This window comes from Oryctolagus cuniculus, chromosome 2, assembly GCF_051225735.1.
Source record: "Oryctolagus cuniculus isolate XC-2025 breed Fujian yellow rabbit chromosome 2, ASM5122573v1, whole genome shotgun sequence".
Classification (NCBI taxonomy): domain Eukaryota; kingdom Metazoa; phylum Chordata; class Mammalia; order Lagomorpha; family Leporidae; genus Oryctolagus; species Oryctolagus cuniculus.
In genome coordinates, this window is record NC_142868.1 from 197077337 (window position 1) to 197101751 (window position 24415).

Below are 24415 nucleotides of genomic sequence, written 5' to 3' on the forward strand. Positions count from 1 at the left end.
CTCCAGCTTCTCCTCCTCCCGCTCCAGCTTCTTCTCCCGTTCCAGCTTCTCCTCCCACCCCAGCTTCTCCTCCTCCTGCTCCAGCTCCTCCTCCCACTCCAGCTTCTCCCACTCCAGCTTCTCCTCCCGCTCCAGCTTCTCCGCCCTCCCCAGCTTCTCTTCTTGCTCCAGCCCCAGCTTCTCCTGCTCCAGCCTTGCCTCTCTTCTCTCACCCCTTGTGCCACTCCCTACCCCACCCCAAGCGAACAGCAGAAGGCTTCCATTTCCACCCCCACCCCCCACCCCATCCAACAGCCCCTTCGCAAGGATGGGCATTGACTTTGGTTTTCAAATGCAGTTCGGTCTGGTCTGACTCTGCATGGGCTGTGTCAACCCAGCGTCAGTCCTCAGATCTCCCGGGGGCAGCAGGGGCAGCTGACCCATGAGTCTCCTCGGCCCAGGCTGTTCAGGGCATTTGGGGAGTAAACCAGCAGGCGGAAGGTGTCTCTGTTTCTCTCTCCACCCCCTTTCAAATACATACATACATACATACATACATAGATAAATAAATGCTTTAAGAGAGTGAGAGAGAGAGAGAATGAGAGGAGCCAGCACTGTGGTGCAGGTTAAGCCGCCACCTGCAGTGCTGGCATCCCATTTGGGTGCCTGTTTGAGTCCCAGCTGCTCCACTTCAGATCCAGCTCCCTGCTGTGGCTGGGGACAGCAGATTGGGCCCCTGCACCTACATGGGAGACCAGAAGAGGCTCCTGGCTTGAGATGGGCCCAGCTCTGGCCGTTGCAGCCATTTGGGGAGTGAAGAAGCAGATGAAAGACCTCTCTCTCTCTCTCTCTCTCTGCCTCTTTGTAACTCTGCCTTTCAAATACATAAATCTCTTTAAAAAAAAAAAAAAGGAAAAAAGCAATCAAGAGAACAAAAGTGATATAAGGAATTAAAAAAAAAGAAACCGTTTCCCGGGATGTCTTCAGCTCTGCCACCCACAGTCCCAGCCAAGCCCTTCCCCTCCACGGCTCCCCCAGCTCCGACCACATGGCTCCCGCTCTGACCTGGCCCGAGATGAAATCCCAGGAGATGCCCAGGACGGCTGGGGTCCTGCAGGAGTGCACTCTGGGCTGTCCACCAAGCAACGCGGCAGTCACTTTGATGTGGTGACAACGTGGCTGGTGCCAGCCACACCAGATGGACATCGGAGCTGCTGGTCTCACCTGGACACGTGCTCAGCGCTGCTGGGGGAGGAGCCAGACTCTGCTCACATGTCCAGGGCCATGGGGTTCAGTCCTCAATGTGGCCGACTGGGGCCACAGGTGGCCACAAGCAAGGCAGAAGCTGAGTCTCAGGCCAGGCTGCACACCGGGGTGAGCCACGTCCCACGCCTGTGCTTCTGCCACGTGGCCTGTCCACGACGGGAGCAGGGGACATGGCGGGGAGGGATGCAAACAGTTGCATACAGGGCACCCCGGGTCCCAGCCACGGGGCAGATGGACACGGCGAGTCCCACGTGGCAGAAATGTCCCGGACAGCTGGCTCTGCGTGGGAACAGACTGCATCTGAGAGGAGAACCACGGGAGCTGAGCCTTGCTCCTTGGCCACGCCGCAGCTGACAGTGCCCGGGACACACTCACACGAAGGACCACACCCATGACTGTGACCTCTGCACCTGTGACTGTGACCACTGTACCCGTGACTGTGGCCTCTGCACCCATGGCGTGACCTCTGTACCCGTGACTCTGACCTCTGCACCCATGGCCGTGACCTCTACCCATGGCCGTGACCTCTGCACCCATGGCCATGACCTCTGTACCTGTGACTCTGACCTCTGCACCCATGACTCTGACCTCTGCACCCATGGCCGTGACCTCTGTACCCATAACTCTGACCTCTGCGCCTGTGACTGTGACCTCTGTACCCATGGCCATGACCTCTGCACCCATGACTGTGACCTCTGTACCCACGGCCGTGACCTCTGTACCCGTGACTCTGACCTCCACACCTGTGACTGTGACCTCTGCACCCATGACTCTGACCTCCGCACCTGTGACTGTGACCTCTGCACCCATGGCCGTGACCTCTGTACCCGTAACTCTGACCTCTGCACCTGTGACTATGACCTCTGCACCCATGGCAGTGACCTCCGCACCTGTGACTCTGACCTCTGCACCCATGGCAGTGACCTCTGCACCTGTCACTCTGACCTCTGCACCCGTGATCTTGACTGCTGCGCCTGTGACCATAATCATTGTACCTGTGACCTTTAAACTTGGGGATCAACAACTAAATTTTCCCCACAGTAACTAGGAAGGTTAAAAATAATTTTTTTAAGAAGAGATTTGCTTTTTTTAAAAAAACCAAAGCCTTATTTATTAGTTGAAAGGCAGAGTGAGAGACAGAGAGAGAGAGAGAGAGAGAGAGAGAGAGAGGAATCTTCGCTCTGCTGGTTCCCTCCCCAAACGGCCGCAACAGCCAGGGCTGGGCCAGGCTGAAGCCAGAAGCCAGGGGCTCTACCAGGTTTCCCACATTAGTGCAGCAGCCAGGACGCAAAACGGTGCCCTGGGCCAGCCAGCGCCAGCTCTCCCGCTGCATACGCACGCTCGCTCCCTGTCTCTCCCTCCCTCCCTCCCTCCCTTGGCAGTCTCTAGGGATCTCTGGTCCTCTGCAGCTTCCACGTCTCAAGGAGTTTCTGTCTAAGGACACGGAGCCTGGCCACAGAGAAGGCCCGAAGCACCTGGACAGTGAGGTCAGCCCGGCCGGCCGGCGTCCAGCCCACCTCCACCAGACGCTGCCTCCGGACCGTGACAAGCGGTTCATCCCAAGTTATCACACATCCGCAGCCGGAGTGAGAACTTGACGGTTCTGACGGCTCCATGGCACGGATGCCACAGTCTGCGGCCCACTCGTCGTGGGGTCCTTCCCACCCTGGAGCGACAGGGGTCACGTGCCAAAATCTTCATGTGAGTGTGGGGCCCACACTGGAAGTGGAGCTCCTGCCGGCACGCGAATTCTGTGTCTCATCACGCGAGGGACCGTGGAACCGCCTCACCGAGCCACCCAGCCGGCCACGCCCGGACGCACGCCTCTCTCCCCAACTCCACCGCCCCGGCACAGCTGCCCTCGGCTCCCGGCCTCCTGGTGGCTGCGCCCCTCTACATGACCGGCACTCCAGGCTCAGCCGCCAGCTCAGGGGTCCTCAAGACAAGCAAAAGGGTGGGCAGGAAGAGCCTTCGTGGGAAAGCTGTGGGCTCAAGAGACACTGAACCACCAACTGCAGGGGGACAGCCTCTGTCCCCAGGAAACACGAGGCACGAGGCACGAGGCACAAGGCACGGGACAGAGCCCAGCTCAGCGGCTCTCTGCCCCCAGGGGCGGGAATCACGGCTCTGACCCAGCCCGTGGCTCGCAGCCCTTGGACGGCCATCAGGCCACCCAGCACGCGTGTCCGCCCGCTCTGGACGTGCCCCCCACCGAGAGGCACACACACAGCCTTCCAGCAGCCGCTCTAAGCCGCGTGTCCCTTCAGCGGTGCTGGCTAACAGGATTTGCAAGGCGTCCCGACTCTCCCTAAAAATAGCAAATCCCCCCCGAGTCCAGTGATGGTCAGCGATACCTTAATGCGGATTAAGCCGAGGAGGCGGTGGGCAACTGGGCCTCCCAGGGCCGGCTCCGGGAACTCCAGGGGTGCTGCCGGGGCCACCTGGCCAGCAGGGGACCACACCACAAGTGCGCCACGAGATCAGGGAGAGGATGGGGGGGGAGGAAGGGGTTAACGGGAAAGTGTGGCCACAGCCCCCAAAGGCTGGGGGAAGGGGGACGAGCCCGGGCCTCCATCAGGCTCAGGGCCTCTCTTTCGTCAGCGCTGTGCAGCCCTGAGCAAACGAGTCACCCTCTCTGAGCCTCAGGCACCGCGGGGACACCTGCGACTCCCACCCTCGCAGGGCACTGGGACAGTCAAATGAAACCCGTAGTGACTGGGAGGCCATCAGGCTGGATGGGTTGTTGCAGCATGGCGGAGCTGGAGTTTCATACTTCCCCCTTTAAATGCATTCATCAGCACTAGTTATTTTTGTTAAGATTTATTCATTTGAAAGGCAGAGTTCCAGAGAGAGAAAGGGAGAGACAGAGAGAGAGACAGAGAGAGAGAGAGAGAGATCTTCTACCCATGCTTCACTCCCCAAATAGCACAATGGCCAGGGCTGCGCCAGGCCAAAGCCAGGAGCCTGGACTCCATCCGGTCTCCCACACGGGTGCAGGGCCCAAGGACCTGGGCCGTCCTCCGCTGCTTTCCCAGGCCGCAGCAGGGAGCCGGATTGGAAGTGGGGCAGCCGGGACTCTGGTCCTGATGGTGCTCTGACATGTGATGCCGGCGTCACAGGTGGCAGCTGAATGACGGCCCCAGGTTCTCGTGCAGTAATGGAGAACAGCCAGCTGATACAGTACACGGCGAGCACATTGCAAACGCGTGTACCCCAGCCCCGCTCGTCCACTTCCGACACTGATGAGGCCCAGCTGCACGACCGGAAGTGCAGGGAAGTGCAGGCGTGGGAAAGCTCCCCACCCCCGCCGCCCCTCCCTGGGAGGGCTGCACGTCCCACCCCACGGCTGGCCATCAGCTCTGGCCACCTGGTTCGTTCTAGCCAAGAACCGTGTGGGGAATCGACGGGCCGCAGGTCAACACCTACTTCTTCTTCTTCTTTTTTTTTTTTTTTTTTTTTTTTTGACAGGCAGAGTGGACAGTGAGAGAGAGACAGAGAGAAAGGACTTCCTTTGCCGTTGGTTCACCCTCCAATGGCCGCCACGGCCGGCGCGCTGCGGCCGGCGCACCGCACTGATCCGAAGGCAGGAGCCAGGTGCTTCTCCTGGTCTCCCATGGGGTGCAGGGCCCAAGCACCTGGGCCATCCTCCACTGCACTCCCGGGCCACAGCAGAGAGCTGGCCTGGAAGAGGGGCAACCGGGACAGAATCTGGCGCCCCGACCGGGACTAGAACCCGGTGTGCTGGCGCTGCAAGGCGGAGGATTAGCCTAGTGAGCCGCGGCGCCGGCCAACGCCCACTTCTGAGAGACACCGTCCTGCTCTCCCTGCCACGAGACCAGCACTGTCTCGGGTGGGCTGCTCTGCCGTGGCGCCCAGGGGACAACAGCACAGAGCAACGCCACGGCCAACAGGTGAGGGTCGTGCCACGCGGGTGAGGAAGCAGCAGAGCAACCTCCATGTCCAGCAAACGAGCAAACCACACGCCCCAGCAGAACGCAGACACCAGCGAGCGGACGCCGGGACAGCAACACATTCTCGACACGCTGCTGCCTCAGGGAGCAGGTATGACACTGCGCCACGAAGGATGCGTCCCCAGAGCTTACGAGAAACCCAGAAGTCAGCGAGGAAAAGATAACCCACCCAAAAGGAAATGGGAACGGAACCACGCAGTTAACTCACAGCAGCCGACATCAGGAGGGAAAATGGAATTAAAACACAATTTTATTTGGGGCCAGCGCTGTGGCGTAGCGGGTAATGCCGCCGCCTGCAGTGCTGGCATCCCATACAGGCGCCGGTTCTAGTCCCGGCTGCTCCACTTCTGGTCCAGCTCTCTGCTCTGGTCTGGGAAAGCAGTGGAAGATGGCCCAAGTCCTTGGGCCCCTGCACACACATGGGAAGAAGCTCCTGGCTCCTGGCTTCAGATTGGAGCAGCTCTGGCCGTTGCAGCCAACTGGGGAGTGAACCATCGGATGGAAGACCTCTCTCTCTCTCCCTCTCTGCCTCTCCTTCTCTCTGTGTGTAACTCTTCCAGATAAATAAATAAATCTTAAAAACTTTTTTGAAATCCATGCTTTTTTTTCATAATTTGTATTTTTCAGGAGCTTTCTAAAGACCCCCCCCATATGCCTGGATTTCAATTTTTATTTTCTTACATCAAAAGAAACTTATCTTTTAATTCTGTTTTCTACCAATTTTATTTACTTTTTAAAGAGTTATTTACTTGAAAGGCACAGTTACAGAGAGAGAGAGAGAGAGAGAGAGAGAGAGAGAGGTCTTCCACCTGCTGGTTCACTCCCCTGATTTTCCACTGCTATCCCAGGCCACAGCAGAGAGCTGGATCAGAAGAGGAGCAGCCGGGACTCGAACCAGCGTCCATATGGGATGCAGGTGCTGTGGACAGGGCTTTAGCCCGCTGAGCCACAGTGCCGGCCCCTTCCACCAACTTTCAGAAGTGCCCTCGGGTGCTGAAAAGACAGCTTCGCTAGGACTCAGCGCAGCGGGCGTGCAGCTGCTGTTGGGCCCGCAGCTCAGTGGGGTGTGGGGACGGAGTGAACTCGCTGGTCCCCGAGAGGAGAATGAAAACTGGCAACAGCTGGGAGATGGAAGGGCCCCTCAACCCCACCGCTGGCTACCCACAGAATTCTGACACCCACAGAATGCTCAGGGTGCACCTGCACCAACGCCCCACTGCCGCCCACCAGCCACCCTCCCCATGCACACTTCTTGTTATCCCAGGGTTTCTTTGTGTCAGGAATGCAGGCACTGGGAAGCTCGCTCACCCGGCCTCTGGCAGGCTCAGTCCCTCTCCACAGGGCCACGTCCCAACAGGACACCAGGCAAGGGATCCAAGAGAGGGAACAGAGAGAGGCCGCCAGGACAGAAGCCACAGTCCTGCAGAGCCCAGGGTGCAGGAGCCAGGAGGCAGGAGCCAGGTCGCTGGGGGCCGCCCCGCTGTGTGCACAAGGAACCAACAGCTGGCACGGAGTTCATCATAATGGTGAGCCACGGCTGCCACGGAGCTGGAGGCCACGTGGCTCACGGGAATGACAGCTCAGGAAAGGGAGGGGAAAGGCCACGCCCCCAACCTGTGGACAGATGTGGACAGGTGACAGGAGAGTAAGCGCAGCATGGGTGAGAACGTCTAAGGACAACCCCTGCTTCTGGAAGCCGGGCACACGTGTGGTGAGCGTGCATGCACGTGTGCCGACGTGGACGCGGTTTCCCTGGGCGCAGGGCGGAGCGGACGGGTGGGGTGGGCTCAGGCGGACCGCCGACGCCTTCCTGCTTTTTCAAGAACCATCAATCAAGTCAAACACAACGCTGGTGTTATTTTTTGCTCAAATGCACCCACGTTTCTGCCACGGGCACCTGCAGGCGCGGCCCCGCCGTGTTCCTGGCAGGGGAGGATGCCGGCCACCTGTTCCCGACTCCAGGGACACCTGCGCGTGGGGCATGGGCTGCTGGGAAAGCTGTGAGGGTTCAGGGAGGCCAGCGATGGGGATTCTTTATTCTCTCTGCGTTTCTGCATTTTCCAGTCTTACTGAAATGATACAGAATCGCTGAGTCAAAACATTTAATTTCTCAAAAAAAAAAAAATCAAGTCAGGCTCACCTCCAAAATGGCCATGTTTGGGCACCAAACCTGCCGGCTATGAGAGCCCCAAGGACCCCCTGGGCCCTTGTCTGCTGGGGCGGTGAAGCCACGGGGGGCTCACCTGGGGTGAACCTGGCCCACGTCCCATGGCCACGTGGGGGGTGCACCGGGCAGGGGGACCTGGAGGCTGCAGCCACCCCCGAGCCCACTTCCTCTGCTGAGGGAGGCTGGCTCTCTTGGCCTTCGACATGGGCCAGCTCCCCCCAGAGGGTCGCAAGGAGTCAAGCCGGGTGCCGAGCACCGGCACAGCTCCCACCACGAAGGAAGGGCGCCTGGCTGGGGCCTCCACGTGGGTCACCATCTGCAGCCTCTGCAGGTGCATTAGCAGGGGGCTGGGCCAGAAGCCCTGCTGACCGTCCCCAGCCAGGCTCTGGGAGCCCCCGCTGCACTGGGCCTCGGCCACAGCCCCCTCCTGCCCTGGGTCTCCCGATCCCAGCAAGAATCCTGCTAAGCTGGCTTCCCCAGGGTCCTCCCACCCTCGTCTCCAATCACGTTCCTCAGCCCCCTCCCCAGCCCCTGTGCCGCCAGGCCCCCCCAGGTGTGCCTGCCGTCCTGGGAGACGAGCCCCCTCCTTCCCCAGGGCAGCCGCTCGCCCAGGTTCTCAGCTGCTCTGTCTCTGTCTCGAAGCCTGCAGCCTGGGGGGGGGTGGGGGGGGCAGGTTCTCAGCTGCTCTGATTCGAAGCCTGCAGTCCGGGGGCAGGGGGGGCGGGGCTCAGGCCTGGCGGTTCGGATGCTGGCTGAGACAGCTGCATCCCACCTGCAGGCTCCCGGATTCAACACCCCGCAGTGGGGCCCCAGCCACTGACTCGACCCCATGCACGGCCCGGCCCCGGCCATCGCAGGAATCTGGGAATGAACCAGCAGATGGGAACGCTCCTCCTCTGTCTCTGCCTCTCAAATGAAAATAAATAAATAAATTAATTAATTAATTAAAATGTAAGAGCTACAGTACTGGGGCCGGCGCTGTGGCGTAGCGGGTAAAGCCGCTGCCTGCTTCACCGGCATCCCATGTGGGTGCCAGTTCAAGTCCCGGCTGCTCCACTTCCAATCCAGCTCTCTGCTATGGCCTGGGAAAGCAGCGGGGCGGGGTGAGCCGGGGTGAGCTGGGGTGAGCCCGGGTGTGCCCCGCGCTCCTGGCGGGAGGGGGAGGAGGCCAGCTGGGTCCACGTGGGGAGCGCACGGCCACCCAGGCTGCAGTCCCCACTTGGCCGCAAGCTCTGGGACCCAGCCAGGCCACCTCCCATCGGGGAGCCCACGCCGTCCTGTCATCTCCCAGGGAGGAGGGCCAGGACGGGGGAGGGGAGACAACACGGACGAGGTGACTGTGAATGAAGGGGCTGCGTCCCTGAGGGTCTGGGGCCGTCCTCGGTCCCTGAGACGGGACACAGTCCTGGCTTCATGCTACCTCGTGACAAGGTTAATCCACAAACCCCCGTATGTCCCCGCGTCCTGGGGACAAATCACTCAAACCCGGGTGTGGGCCTGGGCTGCCTGCCACTGAGCGGGAAGCATGCGGCCGCGGGTGCCAGGCCGCTGATCCCCGGGTTCCTCCACAGCGCGGGTGGCATCGCCCCTCCCTCGCTGGTGACCCCAGGACACGGCACCCGCCCCGTGTCCCTCGGCTCCAACATCCCCTGACCGTGGAGCCACTGCAGCCCCAGGCTGGGCTGTGTCTGCTGGGCTTGCAACAGGCCCACGGCTCCTGCCTGCCCCTCCTCTGCCAGGGCCACCTGTAGCAGGTGCTTGCTCCGGCCACCACCAGGGTCAGACATCAGTCCTTCCCGTCTCAGAGCCGGGGGTCCGTCCCCGCCCCCAGCTGCCTCCCTCGCTCTCGGCATGCGGGCTGTGAGGGTGCCGGGGCCAGCGAGATCTGACCCTGGTGATACAGCGCCAGCCCAGAGGCGGCTCTCAGGGATACCCTGCACTTGAGAGGGTTTAAAACGAGATTTTAAAACGACACTTTCCCCAGAATGTGAACAGGATGGAAGGCGGTGGGGCGCAGAGCCAGGCACCCCGCTTAGTGACCCCAGGCCTCCCCCAGGCCACCCTCAGCGGAAGCTCAGCCCCTGCCGGCCTGGGACAACTGAGGCCCAGGAGCCACAGCCCGGACACAAGAGCTAGGACGGTGCCAGAAATCAGAATCGGAAGGCAGGTGTCAGAGTGTGCCCCGGCTCCCGTGTGAGATGACAACAGGTGACACGGGTGCCACCTCGAAATGACAGGTGACAAGGAGTCTTGTGACAACAGCTGACACTTCACTAGCAGAGGCACGGGCTCAGAGGTTAAGGGCAGCTTACGTCCCTGTCGTCAGAAGGGGCAGCTCCTCCACCATGGAGCCTGGAGGTTCCCCGCCGACCCACAGCCCCCACTGCTCCCTGTGCTGGGCGGGGCAGCGTGGACACAGCCAGGCGTTCCCTCAACTCTGCCGCCGGCCAGGACGCCCCACGAAAAGCTCCAGACAGTGAGTGTCCAACCCGACAGCCCCACACTCACTTCCCGAGCGTCCCAGGTGCCCGCGAGACAAAGGGCAGCAACAGGGGGGCCAGCCTGGGCCTGGGGAACTCAGAGTCCCCTCGAGGGAGGCAGAGGGGACACGGGAGGCAGGGCCATGCAGGCGGCAGGTGAGAGAGGATGCGAGGAAGGAAGACACGCAGAAGGAGAGACCACTCCTGCAGCCAGGACAGATCCCAGGCACGGAGGGGGAGATCGGGTCAGCCAGGGAAGCGGGAGGGCTGTGGCCCTGGCCATGACCGTGGGAGACGGATGGGGCAAGAGGGCAGGAAGACAGGCGCAGCGGAAGCAGAACCAGCCGGCCGGGCAGGGCTCTCCAAGCACAGCCAGTGCACCCAGCTCCCAGCCTCGGCGGGCCCAGGAACCTGCATTCTCACCCAGGTGGCCGGGGTCCACACCGGCCAAACTCTGGCTTGGGGGATGACCAGTGTGGGCACTGAGTGGGTCACCGTGTGGACAGAGCCAGGCGCGGCTGGTAAAAGGCACCAAGAAGAGCTACCTTTCCTCTCGGCATCGCTGGCTGCCCCCTCTGGGAATGCCGAGACCCCAACCCTCATCGTTTACACCGATCCTCTCACTACCTCACCAGGGGACACTGTCACCCCCATGCTATGGGCCCAACTGTGTCCCCCAAAACACATAATGTCTAAAAAGGACCTGTTTTATCTGAAAGGCAGAGTGATGGGAGGGGCAGTAAGAGAGAGTTCTTCCACTTACTGGTTTGCTCCCCAAATACCCACAACGGCCACAGCCATTGGGGGAGCTGCCCGTCTCCCGTGTGGGCGGCAGGAACCCAAGAACTCACCCCCAGGAGCGCGAGCAGGGAACTGGACCAGCACAGAGCAGTCCAGACGTCGGCTCCCACGTGGCAGCGCACCTGCTGCACCACAACACAACCCTGCCCCAAACCCCAGCAAAGTCCAAATCCCCAGGGCGTCAGAATACCCCTAGAATGCCCCTGGACGTGGACACAGGAGAGGTGATTAGCGTAAAAATGAGGTCCTTCACTGAGATCTAACAGACTCTCACCCTCCGAGAAGGGGTGGTGAGGACGCCAGTCCCAAACCACACCTTCTTCACCTTCTTGTCCCATGCAGGCCCTCAGCGGACTGGACAAGCCCCACCCACCATGGGGGAGGGCCACCTTGACACAGCCAACCAATCCCGGCGCTGGGCTCTTCTGGAAACACCCTCCCAGACGCACAAAGTTGAGTATGGCCAAGGCCAACAGATGTCAGGGAGGCCCTGCTCAGTGGGGGCGTGCGACTCCCCCAAGGTCCAGCACAGGGTGTGTGGAGTGGAGGCCGCTGGCCCGCAGCTGAGTCACGTGGCCTCTCCAAGCCTCAGCAGCCCCTTCTGCCAACTGGGATCCTCGCCATCACCCGCCTTCTGTGGCGAGACCCTGGGCTGTCAGGGGAGGCAGGGCCATGGTCACGGCCAGCAAGGCCCCTGGGCTGTCCCTGCAGGGCCACAGTCACGGCCAGCAGGGGCCCCTGGGCTGTCCCTCAGGGCCACGGTCACGGCCAGCAGGGGCCCTAGGCTGTCCCTGCAGGGCCATGGTCACGGCCAGCAGGGGCCCTGGGCTGTCCCTGCAGGGCCGCGGTCACGGCCAGCGGGGCCCCTGGGCTGTCCCTGACACACAAGCCAGGAGGGGAGACGTTGTGGCCGGTGTGGCCCGGTGTGAGCCACGGTCTCCCACTCCCACCACACACAGAGTGAGCAGGAGCGTTAACGCCGTCTGCAGAAAAGCTTCCCGCAGAGTTGGGTCCGCTCCAGTGTGGTTCTGAAGAACTCCATTCTCTCCGGAATAAACCACGCTCCCGCCCAAAGAGAAGCCCCGAGGCCCCGGCTGAAGGGATGACTCCACACTCCCACAAAGACCGCAGCCAGCTGGTCCTGTCCTCGTCTTAAAATCAAATCAGATTGGGGAGGGAAAAAAAATTAATGGATCCAAGGCCGGCGCCGCAGCTCACTAGGCTAATCCTCCGCCTTGCGGCGCCGGCACACCGGGTTCTAGTCCCGGTCGGGGAGCTGGATTCTGTCCCGGTTGGCCCTCTTCCAGGCCAGCTCTCTGCTGTGGCCAGGGAGTGCAGTGGAGGATGGCCCAAGTGCTTGGGCCCTGCACCCCATGGGAGACCAGGTAAAGCACCTGGCTTCTGGCTCCTGCCATCGGATCAGTGCGGTGCGCTGGCCGCAGCGCGCTGGCCGCGGCGGCCATTGGAGGGTGAACCAACGGCAAAGGAAGACCTTTCTCTCTGTCTCTCTCTCTCACTGTCCACTCTGCCTGTCAAAAAAAAAAAAAAAAATAATGGATCCTCGCCGTTCAGGAAACAAAGGCACTAACTCAAATGCAGCACAGGGGTCTTCAGGGAGCTCACAGAAAATGTGCGTTTTGAGGAACCGGAGTTTGGGTTTTAATTTTTTTTTTTTTTTGAAAGGCAGAGTTAGACAGTGAGAGAGAGAGAAACAGAGAGAAAGGTCTTCCTTCTGTTGGTTCACTCCCCAAAATGGCCGCTACGGCCAGTGTGCTGCACCGATCCGAAGCCAGGAGCCAGGCGCTTCCTCCTGGTCTCCCTCACGGGTGCAGGGCCCAAGCCCCTGGGCCATCCTCCACTGCACTCCCGGGCCACAGCAGAGAGCTGGCCTGGAAGAGGGGCAACCAGGACAGAATCTGGCGCCCCGACCGGGAAGACCCCTATACGTGATTTCTCTCCAGTGCATCCTAGACTCCCTAATGCCCAAGGAAGACAGCGTGCAGCAGAGAAGCCGGACAAACCTGGGGCTCCCGCCAGCTCCACACACCCATTCCTGGCCCGCGCCTGACCCCAGCACGCTGGCCAGAGGGGGCAGCCTTGTCCGACTGGGGCTAGGAGCCGTAGCCGGAAGCTCAGGGTACAGGAAGGCAGGCCGGCCGAGCCCTCCCCAATACTGCGCACCCACCCCTACTCCAGACAGTGGCCGGCCAGGTGTGGAGAGCAGGACCCACCACTGGGCTCCAGCACCGGCCCTGCAAACCCTAGGACCGCACACCAGAACCCTCCGGGGGCCAGCTGGGCAGCACCCACTCACAGCCCCTGGGCCAGCGGCCCCCTGAGGCAGGGAGACCCCCTCTGCACTCTTCTGCAGAAACCCCGAGACGCTGTGGCAAGGCTGGGTGCATCTCACACCCCCGTGAGAGCAGGGGCAAAGCTGCCCTTCCGTGCAGCCCTCCTGGGTTTACCCTTCCCAGGGAGCACCTGACGGGCCACCAGGCCGTGAGACAGGGCCAGGCCACTGCGGGAGGAGGACAGGCCCGTGGCAAACACCTGCTTCCAGCTCACGGCGCTCGGCCTTCACCAGGCCCGGCCACACTGACCGACGGGGCAGCATCTACTTCCAACACCGTACTGAAACCCCCACGGCGTCTTCTTTTCCCGACATCCTCCAGTCCGCAGATAGAAAAAGGCCAGCCAGTAGGTCTCCCGCAGCAAGGAAACCGGCCCACGGCTGGGCAGCAGCACTCCAGAGTCCCTACGGGGCCGGGGGAGACAGGACCACAGGGAAGGGCACGTGGACACCGGGGGCAGGCACCTGGGCCTCGTCCTGGACAGGAAAGCAGCCCACAGGCCCGCCAGGTCACCCCTGGACCCCGATATTCTCGCCTGTAAACTACCGAGGGGCTCAGAGGCTGGGCTGGGAGACGCCAGCTGTGGGTGAGGGGGCGGGCGCATTGGGAGCACTCTGGGCACAAATCCCACTCCCAACACGACCAGCGCCTGGGCAGGTGTCCCCTGGCCGGGGCCCAGCAGGGGAGGGCAGGAGGCGTGTGGCTGCCCCTTTTTCGCATCATTATGACTCCCCCCACATGCAGGCTGAGATGCAGCGGCACACCAGGGCCTGCAACAGCAGCGAGGAAGCGGGGCTGAGGGCCACATCAGCCCACGGCCCAGGCTGTCCCTGCGGCGTGGAAACTGAGGCAGACAGGGCAGTGACCTTCCTGGCCAAGGTCACTGACAGGCAGCTCAGGCTGACCTGGGGGCGCAGCTCCAGTGCAGGGGCCGCCTGACCCCAGGCCTGACCCCAGAAAGCTCCACCCCCACCCTGAGACACAGCCAGGCCCAAGCCAGGGTTTGTCACCAGCAGAGCGGGTCCAGAGGAGGCCCCGTTGTCATGGTAACGACTTTGGCATTTCCACCACCTCTGATTGATCCAGTGCTCAAAATTAACATGACAACGAAACCAACCGTGTTTGCACTGAGTTCACTTTCACAAAATGTCAGGATTTCACCCTTTTAACAGCAGGGTGAGTCCTAAGCCGTGGGAGCAGATGATGGAGTTCACTTCCATCTTCCACCATTGCGGACACTTCTGATTCACTTCCTTTTTTAAAGATGTATTTATTTATTTGAAGGCGGAGCGACAAAGAGAGAGACAAAGACAGAGAGAGAGAGACAGAGACAGAGACAGAGACAGAGACACCTTCCATCTGCTGTTTCACTCCCCAAATGGCTGCACCAACAAGGCTGGGCCAGGCCAAAGCCAGGAGCCTGGAGCTCCATCCGGGTCTCCCATGTGGGTGGCAGAGACCCAAGCACTTGGGCCGTCTTCCGCCGCCTTCCCAGGCGCGTTAGCCGGGAGCTGGACCGGGGATGCCAGTGTCGCCAGCGGCGGCTTCAGCCACTGCGTCCCAGCGCCAGCCCCTTAAGCCGACCTTCCTAGGGCCCCTGCTGCTGAATTTGCTTACTTTCTCCTGAGCCGAGATGTCCGTGGAAGCTCAAGTTCGTCCTCCGGGCTGGCTCCTGTGCCAGTGAGAGGTGAGACGTGACCAAGGGGAGAGCGTGCAGGGGCTCCCATGCAGCAGCCACGGCAGACGCGTCACGGGAAGCGCAGGCCCTCTCTTCCAGTTCTCATCCTTTATTTTTTTCCTATTGATGTATCCCCAGCGGCCGGGAGAATCCTGGCACGTGGCAGGGACTAGAAATATCTGTTGAGTGGATGGACTTGTGCTGGTCTCATTACCCAGTTAATACGCATAAAGCACTTAGGGCAGGGCTGGTCCGGCGTTTATTATTCCCCTTGGCCGGCGCCTGGCTAACGTAGGCACTACAGACGCTGTTGCTGATGGCGCCGGCGCCAGCGTGAGCGGTCCAGGCGGAAGGCCTCGCCTGGGCCCTACACCTGCCACTGTCTCACCACCCACCACCCCCGCCAATCCGTATCATCCCTCTACAGCAAGGGCCAGGGACAGGCCAGGGGCAAGACCTGAACAGAGAGACACAGGGGCCCGCGTCTGATCTCTGCACGCCCCCAGGGTGAGCTCCAGCGCTGACCACTGACGCAGGGCTCCAGGTGCCCCGGGCAGCCCTCGCGGCCACCTGAGCAGCTCTGTCTGGGTGGGTGGCTCCTTGCCAGGTGCAGTGGGGAGAGGCGGGGTTCCCAGCAGCAGGGGCAGGTGGACCGGGCCTCCCGGAGCGAGAGGGCCGCGGAGGCTGACAGGAGACAAGACGCCGGCAGCCTCGGAGCCGGCAGCGGGTGAGAAGTCAGGCAGCGCCACCGACTATGGAGCTGCTGGTTCCGAGCCCAGCAGTCACGGCGCTCGGCAAGCGCGGGAGCGAGGAAGCCAGCGTCCACGTGCACGGGAGAGGGCTCGCGTGGAGACCGCGTGGGCATTGGGCCTGGGCGCACCTGCTAGAAAGCCCGAGCCACCTGGGAGATCTCCACTCTGGGGACCAGCTCAGACGGGCTGGCAGGCCCCCAGGCTCGCTGGGGTGGAGGTGGGCAGGGGTCTTCCCCAAGGGGCTGGCGAACGGTACTTTCTCCTCTGCTGGACCCAGGAATTCACCTGACCTGCGGACATCAAACCTAACAGGCAGCGGCTTGGAGGGCCGGGGCTGGGCGAGGGGTTTTGCCTTTGTGCTGCAGAACAAGGCCATGAAGGAGCCGCGCTCCTGGGCTCTGCTGCTCTTAGCGGATGAACTCCAGCCTCGTGCCCGGGGGACAGCTGCCCTACTTCCAGAAACTGCATCAGCTTCCAGGCAGGAAGACGGAGGGGCCAGAAGTCTTCCACTCGGGACTCTGGCTCTCTATTTGGAAAGGGAAGTCCTCTCCAGCGGCCTTGAACGTCTCGTTCTGGGCCAACCTCATTGGGCTCGCCCGGCCAGGAGGGGACACACGGGGACTTGCATCTTCCAGCTTAGGCAGAGAGGCCACTGCACTGCTCCCCGTGCCCCCCTCCTCGGGCTTCCCCGGCGCCGGCCCCTCCCTCACTTCCTTCCAGTCTTGGCTCCAAGGTGCCCTGCTTCAGGCTTGCTATGGACGTCCTGTTTAAAAGCACCTCGCAAGCACCTCGCACGCCACGGGCCAAGTTCACGGCGCCATGGTCGGCGCAAGGCTCTCCTCTCCCTGCTGGTGGACGTCAGCCTTGGCGAGCCTGACCGGCCGCTCTGAGGCTGCTCCTTCCCCAGCCTTAGAGCCGGTGTCCAGGGGGCCAGCGCTGCGGTGCAGTGGGGTAAGCTTCCGCCTGAGATGCTGGCATCCCATACGGGCGCAGGTTCGAGTCCCGGCTGTTCTACTTTGGACCCAGCTCCTTGCTAACGTGCCTAGAAAAGCAGCAGAAGATGGTTCAAGTCCTTGGGCCCCTGCACCCGTGTGGGAGACACAGATGAGGTTTCTGGCTCCTGGCTTCAGCCTGGCCCAGTCCCAGCCATTGCAGCCATTTGGGGAGTGAATCAGTGGATGGAAGATCTCTCTCTCTCTCTCCCTAACTCTGCCATTCACATAAATCTTTAAAAGAAATAAAATATAAGTGAAACTCAAATGTTTGTCAGCAGGTGAATTATTTTACAACTCTGTTCCAGGCATCCCGATGCAACAGGCGCGTGACCATCTGCCACCAGAGGGGGCGGCCACGGGACACCGTGCTCAGGAAGCCAGCCAGACACGGAAGGCCACACGTGGTCAGACTCCGTCTATGTGCGGGGCCCCAGAGAGGCAAATCCACAGAAGCAGAAAGCGAATTATCAGCCTCCCAGGCCTGGGCCTGACGGAGACCCGAGTGCTTCGGCAGCTCTGGGGCTTCCTGGGATTAGGGGGCAGCAACAGGCGCTCAGCTCTGCGACACACAGAACCACCGAGCTGCACATCTCAACGGTGGTTTCCACGGTATCCCGATTACAACTTACTCTTTTAATTGTTTGTAATCTGTGGAGTACACTGACTGCGAAACTGTTGTCAACAAGCTGCAGATCTGTCACACAAAAGGCTGATTAACGAAACTTAAGAAAACTTTTTTTTTTTTTCAAAAATTCGTTTGTCTTTAAAAAAAAAAATCCACCTCCCACCTCTCCCTCAGCCCCTATCCGACATCCCCAACCTGCTCGCCCATGTGTTTTCCCGCAACCTTGCTGCCTTCCAAGGATTCCTCCATCACGCGGCACAACCTGCTCGCCCGGTTCCCTGCCGCTTGGTCCCAGCCTGGAACCCAAGCCCTGCCTGCGCCTGCGCGAGGATCTCTGCCTGGGTGGCCTCTCAGCACAGCCTGGCAGGCGCAGGCATTCTGGGAGCGAACGGAGGACTGCAGTAACAAATGTGAGCTCTGCCGAGGGGGCAGTGCCAGCCCCTGTGTGGAAATGTCCTTGGACCCAGAACACAGGGATCCCACCCCGGGGGAGTCCCCACCCGGAGGGAGGGTGACGCCTGGAGGCAACAGGCCAGCATCAGCGCCTCGCAGATGGCCAGACCCCAGGAGCCCGGGTAGCACCGCCCCAGAAACGCCCAGGAGGCTCCCTGGACGAGGTGGTCAGGAGCGAGGCTCTGAGCCGAGGCGCAGGCTGAGGGGCCGTCAGAGGCCAGCGCTTGCCTCCTCCCGTGCCAGAGCTGGGAGTCAAGACGAGCGCACAGGGAAACAAGGCAAGCACGTGGCCCCGCCCGCCCTCGGCCCGTGCCCAACACAGGGAGCAGGCTAGCGGGCGGCCCCACGCTGAATCTGCGATCGACTGATGGGCCCTGGGTCAGCGCAGGCCGCGTGCAGCATCACCGTGGCGGCCGCTGCCCCGCCTGGCAGAGGGAAAGGCGGACGGGCCGAGGCTGGAAGGCCCTCCCGTCTCCTCTGGCGTCTCGCAGGAAGAAAGCGACGAATGTGGCTGACCCAGGGCAGGAGAAGAGCAGGAGCCTGGGAAGCTGATGTCCACAGGGAGCCGAGAAGACCCACAGGGAGACCGGGTGTCACCCAGTGGCGCAGGGAGCCGGGTGGGGAGTGTGCGGGCGGAGCCCTTCGTGGGGCGTAGGCAATCGCTACCCGGGGTGGTCCCGCACACCCACGGCCGGCGTGGAGGGGGCTCAGGTGGGAACGAGACAGGAGCGGCGTCCACAGGGCTGCACACTATCCTTGCAAAGTCTGCTCGGCACTCACGGGACGGCCAGGGGGACCCGGCTGGAGCTGAGCTCCGGCAAACGCCCAGGAGGTTCACTTCTCAGACCGCCGCACCCTCCCACCGGGTGCCCGAGCTGGCCGTCCAGTCGGCAGCTGCACACTGAGGCTGGCTCTGGTGCTGTCGCCACACCCGCGGGCAGCCTCCTGTGGCCGCAGTCCCCACCGGTGAACAAGCACGGGCCAGGCAGAGCAGTGGCTGATGACCCTCAGGAGGGCCCTCCGCCTGCGACGCCGAGGGCTGCTCTGTGCCGGTGCACGTGAGGGAGGCAGAAAGCAAACGGACAAGACAGGACAGGACCCGGGAAAGGAGACCACGATTCCCCAGCCAACCATCAAGACCACTCACTGGACGGGAGGGCACGAGGTCCGGCCGGGTGAGCCCCTGCACCCACCCAGGCGGCAGAGTTCCTGACCCCGCGCCTGGGCAGGGGCCGAGGGAGGATCAGCCCAGAGACCCGCTCGGCCTCACGTGGTGTGGGGTCACGGCCACAGGGCCAGGGCCTCTGCCAGTGCGGCTGCCCACGGGGTCCCCGGGCCCCAGCAGGAAACTGCTGCACCCACGCGTGGGATGTTAAGGAGTGGCCGCCATTCACCCTGGAGCAGGCAACAAGTGTACGATGCTTTGGGTGGGGGTGGGGTCTCGGCAGGAAGAGCAGGGGGGGATTAGGCCAGCGATCAGGACGGAAGTCGACCAGGATGCCTGAGCCTTGTTTACAAGGATCGCGCGGGCCCCTCCCCAGGCCACAAAGGTACCCAGGAAACCGCAGCAACACACCTGGTCTCCATGGCAACCTACCTGTCTCCAGCGACAGGCGAGCAGGCTCCCTGCCAGGGCGCCGGATCCTGGAATAACCGGAGGAGCCGGAGTTCGGGAAGCACAAACTCTGATGTCTTTCAATTTGGTTCCTTTACAGCAAAGACCCCGAAATGACGTGAGAGAGACGTGAAGGAGCGGCGTGCACAACTCCACCGTCCTCCTCTGGCCGGGAAAGACGCACGGCGGGCTCTGAAGACGCGATTCGCCCAATAGCGAGCCCTGGAAGAGGCGGCGCAGGTGCTGAGCCCGCAGCACCGTCCACGGCAGATTCCTGGTGCTTTGGAGGAATGCAGGCGGCCCGCGGCGGCGTGCCCAGCCCCCCCGCATCTCTCCCGCGTCCACCCTGAAATCCATCTTCCATATTAGCCAGCTCCTCTGGTGCTGGCCTCGTCTTCATGACTTTCCGCTGCTGACTCAATATCCTGGACTCAGACAGATTAAACCTCTGGGAAGCAGAGGGGAATAACCGCCTACCAAGCCCTTGGACAGACGCCACGAAAGGCAGGCCCAGCTCCCGCCGTCCACCCCGGCTCGGGCAGGGAAACGGCCAGGAGACCCCCTGCGTGCAGGCGCTGGAGGCCGTCAGGTGCACTGTCCGGGGCGGGGGCGGGAGGAGGAACAGCGAAAGTCACTTTCAGAAAGGGATTCTTTCAGGAGGGACCACCGAGCCCAAATTCAGGCAAACAAAAAGGCAGCCCCCATCCAAGACCGTAAACAAACGCGACGTTCGGCCACGCTGCAGCCGTGAATTACTTGGCAGACTAGAACATTTTGTCTTGATATCCAGTTAATAGATCTGCTTAGTATCGGATTCAGATGCAATTAACACAATCGAATGATGTACTCTGATAAATTGCCATTAACTCGAATCATCGCGAGTGTGCAAGTGACGGTTCCAGGCAGTCTGACTGCAGACACAAAGTCTTCTAAGCTAATTAGGAGGGGAGACCAGGCACGGGTGCGGGAGCCCCTCTCAGAACCTTTGCTCTGGGTGGGCGTCCTGTACAGTGGTGAAGGTTCCACCTGAGACACCCATGTCTGGAGCACCCGGGTTCGAGTCCTGCCTCTGCTTCCAGTCCAGCTTCCTCCTAATGCGCGTCCTGGGGGGCAGCAGGTGATGGCTCAAGTAGCTGGACTCCTGCCACCGCCATGGGCGATCTGGACGGAGTCCTGGGCTCCTGGCTTCAGCCTGGCCCAACCCTGGCTGCTGCGGGCATTTGGGGAATGAACCATTGAATGGAAGACCTCCCTCTCTCTCCCTCTCTGCCTTTCAAATAAAAATGCTTTAAAAATAGACATTTTTAAAAGCTTTTTTCTCTCTAATTGCAGAAATATACATGCCCCTTGGCGAGGTTTTGGGATGCAGGGAAGTAGAACAAGCACCACTGCTGATGGTTTGGGTTAAGTTCCTTCCCGCCCAGCCTCCCAAACAGAGCCGAAATGATGTCTGCACAACCCCAGCCCCTAATTAGGAGAAACAGCTAAATTACTCGCTGTCGGCCCCTTTTAGCAAAGACCTCCTACCCTGCCACCACAGTCGTGCGAGTCTCAAAACATTCCTAGAGGTTCATTAAAAGGAGCAATTTGAGGCGCAATCTGGCCGGCGGTTTGCACACGACACACACTTCCGACTGAAACAACAAGCTAATCACTAGCCCTCGACCACACTCGCAATTCCGACTTTTCTCTAATTCACAATTAGTCAGGACACGGAGTTCAGTGGATCATCAGCGCTCCGAGCTCTGGAAGAGCATCCACGCGTCATTAGAATGAGGAGGGCTACATCCCTGGCCCTGGTTCGCCTCGCTACGGCGTCCTCCTCAGGAAACAGCAGGCAGCTTCCAAGTTAGGCGGCCGGTCTGGTGCCTGCAAACCGAGCTCAACCGCGGCCAGCAGAGATCCGCTCCTGGAGCCACGAGCCCCTCTCTGATTTCTTTTGTTGAAGATTCACTTACTTATTCAAAAGGCAGAGCAACAGAGAGAGGGGACACACACACACACTCACACACACACACACATCTCCCATCCTCTGACTCACTCCTTAAATGTCCACAACAGCCAGGGCTGAGCCAGACCGCAGCCAGGAGCCAGGAGCCCTGCGTGGGTCTCCCTTGTGGGTGGCAGGGACTTGGGTCCTCATCCACTGCTTTCCTGGCTGCACTGGCAGGAAGCCAGATGGGATGCGGGGGAGCTGGGAATCGAGTCGGCATCCCGATAGGGGTGCGTGCATCGCAAGCAGCAACTTAGCCCGCTGCACCACACCCCGGCCCCAACCACCTTCCTCACTGCAGATAACAGGGCAACCTCAACACGGGCTGAAGGGCGAGAGGGCCAGGCGAGGCCACCCAGAGTCCCCTCGGACTTCCGCCCGGCCTCCTCCTGTCTGTGCTCCACAGACCTGCCCCCTGTGGGACCCGAGTCTTCTGGGTTAAAGGCTGCCTCCTATCAGGGCTCCTGCAGAGACGCCTGCCTGGTTTTCCGCCGCCCAGTGAGCTGGGCTCCATGTTGGTCTGCACAGCCAGCTGCCCTGATCTGCAGCACCGGCGGCAGAGGTGGAGTCTCCTCCACGGTGACAGAGGCCATGATCACGGTCAGAGTCAAAGCCAGACACCAACCCAGGATGCCGGATGGGCCAGCCAGCCCCGCCTTGAGTCGAAAAAACGCCCAGAACAAACCAGCCAATAAGGGACGAGCACGGGAAACAGCCCTGGGGCCCCGACCCCCCCCCCCCCCCCCCCGGCAAGAAGGGTTCTGATGTGAAACAGTTCCACCCACCCCCACCCTGCAGGTGAGCAAGCCGGGGGGGGGGGCAGGGGCTCCATCTCACACCTGGGCATCCACGTGCTCCAGGCGTGGGGCCAAGGAGGGGTCACCGAGGACAAGCCCACGGCCCTGGAAGAGGTGGGCGTGCAGGATTCCCAACCAGGAAGCCTTAATCTGCACTCGGGGGGGGGGGGGGGGGGGCAAAGCAGGGCCCCACGGAACAGGTGCCGCCGGCTTACACCTGGGCCTGAAAGAGGCGAGACGGTTCCAGAACCTTCCAGAACAGTGATTCCCTAGGACGCCCCCGCAGAATCACTCCACCCCCCCCCCACTGAGCGCCCCATCCTAACTCCCCTGGGGACCTCCCACCCAGCACCAGGAGGCCCACCGAGAACGGCTAACTTTGGCGGGAATGGGCTGCAGGACACAGTGGCCCAGAGGCTGAGAAGGCTGAGGTACCGGATGGTGACGGAGATGACACTGGTGGTGACGGTCACAGTGGTGTTAATGGTGATGCCAACAGTGGTGACGATGGTGATGGGGAATGGTGAGGATGGTGATGAAGATGATGGTGATGAGGAAGAGGAGGAATGATGATGCTGGCGGTGGTGGTGGTGGCGATGAAGATGGTGACAGTGACGATGGCCCAGGACAGCCACAGAGAAGAGGAGCTGTGGGCCTGAACGCTACTCGGGGGGCCCTGGCCAGCAGAAGTGGACCTCCTTGCCAATGATACACAGGGCAGCCAGCTCAGGGAACCAGCAGCCAGGCCTCACTGTCTCCACTAGGCAACAGCCCTCCACCGGGACAACGGCCAACAAAGCGGCTGCCAACTCTTCAGACACAAGAGCGCAAATCCCCCACCAGAAAATGAGAGCAGCCAGTGAGGCCCAGGCCCGGGCCCTGCCGGCCACCTGTCACTACCTTTGCTTACCGGGAAGAAGAGAGATGTCCACAGACGCCACAGTGGCCGCCACACTGTAGGTCCCGCTCCTGGAGGCTAAGCCGTCGCTGGACTGCCCAGGCCACCCCGCACGCGGAAAGGCGTGGGCTTTCTCCAAGGGCTTTTAGTGAGGAGCCAGAGGAGATGAGAGGGCCCCCTCTGACTTCCTTTTTTTCAGATTTATTTATTGATTGATTTGAAAGTCAGAGTTACACAGAGAGAAGAGATGCAGAGAGGAGAGAGGGAGAGAGAGAGAGAGGGAGAGGGAGGGAGAGAGAGAGAGAGAGAGAGAGAGAGGTCTTGCATCTGCTGGTTCACTCCCCAAATGGCCACAATGGCTGGAGCTGTGCCTATTCAAAGCCAGGAGCCAGGAGCTTCTTCTGGGTCTCCCACGCGGGTGCAGGGGCCCAAGCACTTGGGCCATCTTCCACTGCTTTCCCAGGCCATAGCAGAGAGCTGGATTGGAAGTGGAGCAGCCGGGACTTGAACCGGCGCCCATGTGGGATGCTGGCGCTGCAGGCGGTGGCCTGACTCACTACGCCACAGCTCCGGCCCCTCTAAGGGTCTTTAATTACGAGCATCTTGCCACCGCCACTGCTTGCAGGGGAGAGAGCTGTGGGGAGGGGCTCCCAGTCCTGCAGCCCACAGCCCTGCTCAGCCGAGGCTGGGGGGCGGAGGCTCTCACTCTGCCAGGAGCGTCCTTGCCACCACACACAGTCAACAGGGACAACGGCAGGCAGCAAACAGGTCGGGGAGGGGCCAGCACCAACTCTGCTTTCTGGAGACGTCCGTGCAATACAGAGAGCTGAGCACCGTACACGGAACAGGAGGGAGCACAGGGCCCCATCCCGCCAGGCTGCTGGGGCCCCCAGGCCGCCTCCCCCACCCGCATGCAGAGATGCTCCCCAGGCACCTCTGGGGGAGGGAGCAGAGGAACAACCTGCAGGCCCCTCGGTGGAGCCCCCAAGTTCAGAGCCACCGGGGGTGCATCAGGGACCCTGAGGTGCTTGTTGGAGGGTGTGAGGCCGGGACAACCCAGAACAGCAGCTCCCCAGAGCCCGCCGGAACACTGGGCCCGTGCGGGAGCCCCTCACCAGCACCCACAGGCTCGGACTGCAGCACCTTGACCTTGCACTTGTAGAGGCGCCTCAGCAGCAGAGGCCGTGAGGCCATCCAAGGACACACAGACAGGAGCAGTGGCCACCGCTATCCCTGCCCCCCGCCACCAGCCAGGCTCGCATCTGTGGTCCCAAGAGGGGCCCAGGACCCCTTGTGGCGCATGAGCAACCTCAGCCTCCAGACAGAGCAGACACGGCGACTCAGACCCAGGTCTGCCTGCCCCCAGCCACTGAGACGCTCTCACCGCCCAGCGGGCGAGCTCCCTCCCTCAGCAGGAGAGAGACCACCAGGACCCGAGACGCCGACCTCTGTGCCCGGGTTTGTGCACCTGCCCAACAGCGTCTCCTCCTCTGACGTGTTCCTCCTCCAGGAACAAGTGCAAGGAGAGAAATTCAGAAATGCACAGGGCATCCGAGTGCACTCGAGCCGTCCACCGCCCAGGAGAGCCGTCCAC

At 61.5% G+C, this 24415-nt stretch overlaps 1 protein-coding gene across 2 annotated transcripts in view; it reads right to left on the reverse strand.

Annotated features, from left to right (window-relative positions):
* The window catches only part of HPCAL1 (hippocalcin like 1), an 85732-nt gene that overhangs the window by 54991 nt on the left and 6326 nt on the right, over positions 1 to 24415 (reverse strand). The window contains exon 1 of one of the 2 annotated variants that reach the window (XM_070069753.2): positions 19116 to 19350. The exons of the other annotated variant lie outside the window; for it this stretch is intronic. The gene's annotated coding sequence lies outside the window, so the exon portion shown is untranslated. Of the gene's footprint in view, positions 1 to 19115; positions 19351 to 24415 lie in introns of those variants that run through there. 2 annotated transcript variants of the gene reach the window in all.